We start from the raw sequence: 9,703 nt of genomic DNA, 5'->3' as shown, positions 1-9,703 counted from the left end.
ATTCTCTCTCTCTCTCTCTCTCTCTCTCTCTCTCTCTCTCTCTCTCTCCCCCCCTCCCCCACTTGTTCTGTCTCTCAAAATAAATAAACATTAAAAAAAAAAAAGAACAAGGAGAGCAAATAGAAAACAGTTGCAAATATGGCAGATATTATTCCAACTATATCGATAATCACTTTGAACATCAATGATCTAAATGCACCAATTAAAAGATACGTTGTCAGGGGGCGCCTGGGTGGCACAGTCGGTTAAGCGTCCGACTTCAGCCAGGTCACCATCTCGCGGTCTGTGAGTTCGAGCCCCGCGTCAGGCTCTGTGCTGAGGGCTCAGAGCCTGGAGCCTGTTTCTGATTCTGTGTCTCCCTCTCTCTCTCTGCCCCTCCCCTGTTCATGCTCTGTCTCTCTCTGTCCCAAAAATAAATAAACGTTGAAAAAAAAATTAAAAAAAAAAAAGATACATTGTCAGAGAAGATCAAACCCAACTATATGTCATTTATGAAAAACCCTCCCTTTAAATATAAAGACACATATAGATTAAAAGTAAATGGATGGAGAAAGGTATACCATTCTAACACTAATTAAAAGAAAGCAAGAGTAACTATATTAACTTTAGACACAACAGGGGCGCCTGGGTGGCTCAGTTGGTTGAGCGACTGACTTCAACTCAGGTCCCAATCTCACAGTTTATGAGTTCGAGCCCCGCATCGGGCTCTGTGCTGACAGCTCAGAGCCTGGAGCCTACTTCAGATTCTGTGTCTCCCTCTCTCTCTACCCCTCCCCTACTCATGCTCTGTCTCTCTCTATCTCAGAAATAAATAAACACTTTAAAAAAATGTTTAAAAAAAAAAAAAAACTTTAGACACAACGAACTTCAGAGCAAAAAAAGTCTTCAGGGTTAAAGAGGGGCACTGAATAATGATAAAGGGGTCAATTCTCCAAGAAGATATAACAATTCTTATCATATATATGTCTAACAACAGAGATTCAAAATCTGTGAGGCAATGACTGATAGAATTTCAGGGAGAAACAGATGAATCCAGTATTATGGTTGAAGATCTCAGGACTCTATCGGAAATGGATAGTCCTCTCTGGGCTCAGATCTAGTTTGCAGTAACATGGCTAAATGCACCAAGAAGGATGGAATTGTCAGTAAATATGGGACCCATTATGGTGCCTCTCTCAGGAAAATGGTGAAGAAGATGGAAATACGCCAGCATGCCAAGTACACTTGCTCCTTCTGTGGCAAAACCAAGATGAAAAGATGAGCTATGGAAATCTGGCATTGTGGTTCCTGCATGAAAACTATAGCTGTGGTGCAGCTATACACCACTACAACACCACTACAACAGCACTTCTGCTGTCACAGTAAAGTCGGCCATCAGGAGACTGAAGGAGTTTTAAGACCAATAGAAACTCCACCATTTGAAATATTGCTAGCCTATAATAAATGGGTTTATATAACAACAACAACAAAAAGAAATGGATAGACCCAGCAGTCAGAAAATCAGTCAGTACACAGTTGAACTCAACATCACCATCAATCAACTGATATAATGGACATCTATAGACTACTTCATCCAACAACAGCAGAATACACATTCTTCTCAAGCTCACATGGAACATTCACCAACATGGGCCACATTCTGGGCCATAAAATACACCTTAACAAATTTAAAAACATAGAAACCATACTATGTCTGCTATCAGACCACATGGAATTAAAATGAGATATCAATAACAGAGAGATAGCTGGAAAATCCCCCAAAACTTAGAGATTAAACAATATACTTCTAGATGAGTCAAAGAAGAAACCTCAAGGTAAATTTAAAAATATTTTGAACTAAAAAAATGAAAACACAACTTATCAAAATTTGTGAGATACAGCAAAAGTAGTGCTTAGAGGGAAACTTACAGTATTGAATCATATATTAGAAAAGAAAGATTTAAAATCAATCATCTAAGCTTGAACCTTAAGAAGGTAGAAAAATAAAAGAAATTATTAAATCCAAAATAAGGAGAAGAAATAATATAAATTAGAGCAGAAATCAATGAAATTGAAAACAGGAAATCAAAGAGAAAATCAATAAAACCAAAACCTGGTTCTTTGATAAGATCAATAAAATCAATAAGCCTATAGCCACGCTAAGGAAAAGAGAGGGTACAATTGCTCATATCAGAAGTGAATGAGGGGACATTACTACAGATCCTGTGGATATAAAAAGGATAATCAAGGAACAAGCCTATGTCCACAAATAAGATAACTAAATGAAATTAACCAATTCCCTGAAAGACACAATCTACTAAAACTCATACAAGAAGATATAGACAATCTGAATAGCTTTATATCAATTAAAAAAAATGGAATCAATAATCAATAACCTTTCAAAACAGAAAGCATCAAACCCAGATGGGTTCCCTAGTGACAACATTGAATTGAATGACAACATTCAGGGAAGAAATTATACCATCTCACCACAATCTTTTCCAGAAGATAGAAGCAGAGGGAATACTTCTGAACTCATTCTATGAGGCCAACATTACTTTAAGATAAATAAATATTTGGGGGGCTTGGTTGGCTTAGTCGGTTGAACGTCCAACTCCTGATTTTGACTCAGATCAGGATCTTGTGGTTTGTGAGTTTGAACTCTGCCTGCATCAGGCTCCGTGCTGATGGTGCGGGTCCTGCTTGGGATTCAGTCTCTCTCCTTCTCTCTCTCTGCACCTCCCCTGCTCACTCTCTCTCAAAAATAAATTTAAAAAATGGTCTTTTTTTTTTTTATTAAAAAATGAATATTTTTAAAAAGATGAGCAAAGGAAATAAAAAGAATACAGATTGGGAAGAAAGAAATAAAACTATTTTTGTTCACAGATGACATGATCATCTATGCAAAAAATGAGAAAGAATCAACAAAAAAACCTCCTGGAACTACGTGATTAATAGCAAGCTGTAGGATATAAGGTTAATATATAAAGAAAAAAAGTCAATTTGTTTTCTATGTATCAGCAATGAACATGTGGAATTTGAAATTTAAAACATAATACTATTTATGTTAGCACCCCCAAAATAAAACACTTACATATAAATCTAACAAAATATGTACAACATCTATACAAGGAAAACTATAAAATTCTGATAAAAGAAATCAAAGAAGTAACTAAATGGATAGTCCATGTTCCTGGATAGGAAGATTCAATATTATCAAGGTGTCAGTTTTTCCCAACTTGATCTATAGATTCAATGTAATCCCAATCAAAATCCCAGATAGTTATTTTGTGGATACTGACAAACTGATTCTAAAGTTTATACGGAGAAGAAAAATGAGACAGGAAAACTGAAGGGATCCCATGAAAGACTGCGTCTTTGCTGCCTCTATTCTTGCCAGAACCTACATCCCTGCCCTACACAGGCCTCTGGTACAGATGATGTATGTCCTCCTTATAAAGGTCAAGGAGTTAATGATTTCTTTGGAGTCTTCCAGCACAAGAGATAACATCTAAGCATCTAAGGAGTGACTGAGTGAGGTCGTCATGTACCTTTTCCAAGACCACAGACTCATAAGACCCCTGGCTCCAGAGCATAAGTGGCTTATGGAGGACACCTAAACACTTGCCTTTGTTTTAACCAGTTCCTGGACCCTTCAGGAGACACATCACCAGACCACAATCCTCAATAAAAACCCCAGATCCCAAGCAAAAATGAGACTCACTCTTCTTTCCTTTCTGAGTCTTCTGGACACTCTGTCCCTATCTATACTCTCTCTATATCTTTAACAAACTCTGCTCTCACTTCCTCTTAGCTTGCATTTGATTTCTATTCTATGACAAACCAAGGACCCTCTTGACTGGTCCTGCAGGACCCTCTCTGAATTCTCAGACCCAGCCAGCCTGAATCAAAAATGTGAGAAATAAGCCCACTGACCCAATCAAAGGAGGGATGCAGAGACTCGGAGCACAGTGACGCGAGGCTTTAATCAATGTTCTTGTTGGGGAGCCTGGGTGGCTCAGTCGGTTGAGCATCTGGCTTTGGCTCAGGTCATGATCTCACAGTTTGTGGGTGTAGTTCCTGTGTGTCAGGCTCTGGGCTGAAAGCTCAGAGTCTGGAGCCTGCTTTGTATTCTGTGTCTCCCTCTCTCCCTGTCCCTCCCCCACTCATGCTCTGTCTGTCTGTCTCTCTCTCAAAAATGAATAAACATTAAAAAAAATGTCCTTGCAAGATTGGGTGTCTGATGGACAGGCACACTCAGGGAGTCACAGCCTACAATTTATCTCCTAGCATGTATTGGCTCAGTACTATAGAGGTTACAGCCTTACTTGGATGTTGCCTATGCCCATGTAAGGCAAAAAGTAATCTGATTGGACACTCCCTGAGGTGACTCAGAGACTTTCAGTCCCTCCTCTCTCTGTTCTTCAGTGCAGGCTCATTTCAAAGCCCACAAAAATAAGCCCATGAAAGGGAGGGGGAAAGAACTAGGAAGCAAAGTGTCTAAGGGTTTGGGACTCCATTGTGTGAGGGGGCTGGGTTTTGTACATATTTCCAATAGGTTGTAAACCTATTAATTAGATAGCACAGATTTTATTTGGTATTTCTGAAAATGAATCATCTCCCTTACTTCTCATAAAAAAAAAGACCCAGAATAGTCAACACAATAATGAAGAAGAACAAGGTTGGAGGACTGATACTACCCAACTTCAAGACTTAATGTTAACCTACAGTAATCAAGACAGTGTGATATTAGCAAAAGCATAGACAAGTAGATCAATAGAACAGAATGGAGTGCCCAGAAATAGACCAACATATAGTCAATTGATCTTTGAAAAGGAGCAAAGGCAACACAACGGAGAACAGTCTTTTCAACAAATGGTGCTGGGACAATTGGACATCCACATGCAAAAAAAGAAAGAAAGGAAGGAAGGAAGGAAGGGAGGAAGGAAGGAAGGAAGGAAGGAACAAACAAAAATAAATAAACACAGACCTTACACCCTTCACAAAAATTAACTCAAAATGCATCATAGACCTAAGAGTAAAATGTAAAACTATAAATCCTTTGTAGAAGATCACATAGGAGGAAATCTGGATGCCCTTGAGTTTGGCAATGACTTCTCTCTCTCTCTAAGTAAACTCTACCCCTAAGATGGGGCTCGAACCCACTTCCCAAGATCAAGAGTCACATGCTCCACCAACTGAGCCAGCCAGGCACCCCAGTAATGACCTTTTACATACAATAGCAAAGGCATAATCCATGAAAGAAAGAATTGATAAGCTAGACTTCATTAAAATTAAAAACGTCTGCTCTGTGAAAGTCTCCTTGAAGAAAAGAAAAAGTCACAGACTGCATTTGCAAAAGACATACCTGATAAAGAACTATTCAAGAAAACAAACAACCCAATTAAGAAATGGGCAAAGGGGCGCCTGGGTGGCTCAGTTGGTTAAGCAACTGACTTCGGCTCAGGTCATCATCTCGCGGTTCGTCGTAGGTTTGGGCCCCATGTCAGGCTCTGTGCTGACAGCTCAGAGCCTGGAGCCTGCTTCAGATTCTGTGTCTCCCTCTCTCTCTGTTCCTCCCCTGCTCGTTCTCTGTCTCTCTCTGTCTCTCAAAAATGAATAAAGGCTAAAAAAAAAAAAAAAAAAAGAAATGGGCAAAAAACTTGGGAAGATATACAGCTGGAAAATAAGCATTTGAAAAGATGCTTCACATCCAGTCTTCAGGGAAATGCAAATTAAAAAAACTTTTTTAATCCTTATTTATTTTTGAGAGAGAGAGAAAGAGCATGAGAAGAGGCAGAGAGAGAAGGAGACATAGAATCCGAAACAGGCTCCAGGCTCTGAGCTGGCAGCACAGAGCCCAACACAGGGCTTGAACTCACGAGCCAAGCTGTGAGCTCCTGCCCTGAGCTGAAGTCAGGCGCTCGACCTACTGAGCCACAGAAGTGCCCCAGGGAAACACAAATTAAAACCACGAGATAACACTACACACCTAAGTAGAATAAGCCAGCAGGCAGAACACTGATAACACCAAATGCAGACAGGGATGTGGAGCAACAGAAGTCTCATTCATTGAGGGTGGAACCCTCACTGCAAGGGAGTATGGGAAGTGTAGGGTTTAGCTTTCCTACATCTCCAGCTAGAAGAGGGTGGAATGAATGAGTTTGAGAGAGCCAATCTACTACACCCTCCAAAGAGATGGCACCATATTGCACTCCCAACAACACAGAATTTAACATCTCTTCGAGCTTTACCAATCTAGCACATGAAAACCTAGTACCTTCTTGTTTTAACTGGCATTTCTTTTATTATGGGAGAGGTTGAGCATCCTCTCTTATAGACCACCACAATGTGCATCTCTGTGAATAGCATTCAGTGTGAATGCTGCCCCCTGGAGTTGTATAATATGGTGACCCTGTAATATGGTTACGTACCATTTGAATTTCCTTTTGTGAGTTCTTTATGTACTTTGCTCACATGCTGGCTTTCTTTTTTCCTGATATATTTAACTGGAAATACATGGGGCCTGAGAATATGGTATCTCCAGTAGCACACTTTTCTAAACCTAAACCTTACCTAGTGTGATGTTTAACTTTTTTTAAAGTTTATTTTTATTTATTTTGAGAGACAGAGAGCATGCACAAGCAGGGGAGGGGCAGAGAGAGAGGGAGAGAGAGAATCCCAAGCAAGCTACTCACTCTCAGCGCAGAGCCCAACTCGGGGTTTGATCCCATGAACCTCGAGATCCTGACCTGAGCCAAGATCGAGTCAAACGCTCAACTTGACTGAGCCACCCAGGTGCCCTGGTGGTTAATTTTGTGTCAGCTTGACTTGGCTAAGGGATGCCTGCATAACTGGTTAAATATTACTTCTAAATATGTCTCTGAGGGTGTTTCTGGAAGAGATTAGCATTTGGGTCAGTAGACTGAGTAAGGAAGACTGTCCTCATCAATGCTGGTGGACATCATCACATTCACTGAGGGCCTGAATAGAACACAACGGCAGAGAGAGGGTGGCTTTGCTTTCTTTTTGAGCTGGAGACATCCATCATCTCCTGCCGTCAGATATTTGTGCTCCTGGTTCTCCATCCCCTGGACTCAAACCGGTACTTACATCATTGCCCCTCCCCCACTTCTAAGGACTTCAGGTTTGAACGAGAACCATATCACCAGCTTTCCTGGGCTCCAGCTTGAGGACAGCAGACTGTGAGACTTCTCAGCCTCCACAAATGCATGAGCCAATCCCTCATCATAAATCTTGTTCTCTCTATATATGTCTATCCTATCAGTTATGTTTCTCTAGAGAACTCTAACTAATATACCCGGTGACCCAACCTTTTTTTCTCCCTTTGGGTCATCTCCCTCCCAAGGGATGGTCCCAGGGAGGGGTAGGGAGGAACAGCCTCAACTCAGAATGCCACAAGAATTTCAAGGTCTGGAACACTAGACCTTTGAGATTAAATTGTCATCAAAATGCTTCTCCAACACCAGTGCACAAAATTCTAGTTTGCCTCCTGCCTGCCACAGATTTAATTTCGAATCATGCTGGATGGACGGATGAGGACACAGTGTGCCCAGTGAGCTGGGCGGCGATTCCTGTCTGCCAGGCTTGTGTTCTTGTGGTTTATAATGTCTTCGAGGGTGAGTAATAACCTCGAGTTCATGCCAGGCCCTTAGGTCTTTGCTGATGACCTATAGAGCCTGGAAGCCTGAGATCTCAAATTCAACAGCAGGCCTTTTAAGCCTGGTCAATCAATCAGGCCACACAGAGGCACAGAAAGCAGAATCTGCTGATGCAGAAGGACCCAAGAACCCAGAGGAACATACCGCTTGACTGGAAGTGTGGGGCTGAATGTTTTTTTTCTTGAAAATGCCCAGTTTCCAGGGGGCTTCAGGTGCTCAGTGGCAGGGCCAGCTAGTAAGAAGTATACTTAGGGACTTTCCTCTAAGTCCTGATGTGATGCACCGAATTCCATCATTAGATATTCATTCCTTTGGCTTAAACCTTCCCCTAATAACTCAGTACTCCCTCCTGACTTACTGATTATTTCCCATTTGGTCAGACTCAAAGTGTCCCAGTCATTTTTAATCCCTTCCTCTTTTCTTCCCCTCCTCCCCTCCCTCATCTAATTAATCATGAAGACTCCTTGATTATTCCTTCAAAGTATCTCTGGGGAAAGCCTACTGTAGCGGTAAGAATACTGGTTGTGTGGCCTTGAGCAAGGGATTAAAACTCTCTCTGAGCCTTAGTTTCTTCACCTGTAAAGTGAAGCTAACAACATCCTCCCTCAGAGGGTTTTTTTGTAAAAATGAAAAATATATGGTCTTATTTAAAAAAACACCCACACCATTTCCTCCAAAGCCTCTTTGGCTGATTATTGTCAAGCTTAGAGATTTATAAGATGCTTTGTACATATTATATTTTAAAATACACACACAAATAGTACACGGTTTTATAAAAATGAGATCATATTCCATACTTCGAAAAAAGCAATGTGGCCCAAGCTGGTCCTTTCCTTTCTGTTTCCTCCTCCACGACCCTAATTTAGGTCCTCATTCATTTCTGTAACAGCTTCTTAACTTCTTAACCAGCCCCCGTGCCCCCACCCCCACCCGCAGTTGTCCCCTCTCCAAAACATCCTCCTCCTCACTGCTGCTGCTCAGTAATTTTTCTAAAACTCTCTTCTGATTATGACCTCCTGATGCTCAAAAATCTTCTATGGCTCCCATCACCTTTGAGTATTACGTCCCAACTCCTGGTAATGAAGGCTCTCCTAAAGTGGCCCCAACCTAGTCCAGTTCAACAGGCATTTCCGGAATGCCCACTGCGTGCTAGCCTCAGGCGTGGCTCAGGGATGGATTCAGCAAGAATAAGATGTTGTCTCCTCCACCATCTAGTGGGGAGTCAGATAGATGAACAGACATTTTCTAGAATACATGGTAAACAATAGGATAAAGGTAATCCCAGGGAGCTACAGGATCTTCAGGAAGCATCTACCTTTCTGGTCATGTCCTCATCCCCTATTATCCAAATCCTCCCTATTCTGTATCTCAAACCTATCATGGCAACTCTATCTTTACCCCCAGGTGGGTAGGGCCTGGTGGCTCAGATAACAACACCTGCTGCACATTATTCCATTCATTTGTTGGGCCACTGTCAAGACGTCACATTCTTCAAGGGCATCGACAGTAGAATGGATAAATCAATTGATGCAGTCACTCAGTGGAATACTGCACAGCAGTGAGATGAATGGGCTCCAGTAACGTGCAGTAACACGGATGAATCTCACAGACACAACATTGAGTGAAAGAATCCAGACACAGGAGGGTACATAGCATTATGATTCCATTTACATAAATCCAAGTATAGGCAAAATTAATCTATGGTGTTAGAAGTCAGGACACCAAAGTTTCATGAAACAATGCTCACTCTTACTGTGTGTGATGTGCTCTATTGTTTCTTTTTGGCTCTATTTCTTTCTTTCCTTTTTAAGTGCTAGTCATCACTCATTTAATTGGCCCGATAAAGGATCAAAACCCACAGTTTGAAAAACACACTACTCTAGGGGTGCCTGGGTGGCTCAGTTGGTTAGGTGACTGACTCTTGATTTCAGCTCAGGTTATGATCTCACGGTTTGTGAGATCGAGCCCCACATTGGGCTCTGTGCTGACAGCACAGAGCCTGCTTAGGATTCTCTCTCTCCCCCTCTCTCCGTCCCTCCCCT

General features: G+C 41.5%; 1 pseudogene; it reads left to right on the top strand.

Annotated features, from left to right (window-relative positions):
* The first annotated feature begins 904 nt into the window (after positions 1-904).
* LOC123579355 lies at positions 905-1,460 on the top strand (annotated as a pseudogene).
* The last annotated feature ends 8,243 nt before the right edge of the window (positions 1,461-9,703 follow it).

Source organism: Leopardus geoffroyi, chromosome E2 (assembly GCF_018350155.1).
Source record: "Leopardus geoffroyi isolate Oge1 chromosome E2, O.geoffroyi_Oge1_pat1.0, whole genome shotgun sequence".
NCBI lineage: Eukaryota > Metazoa > Chordata > Mammalia > Carnivora > Felidae > Leopardus > Leopardus geoffroyi.
Note: the sequence above shows the minus strand (reverse complement) of the source record. Positions and strands in the feature narration are given on the sequence as shown.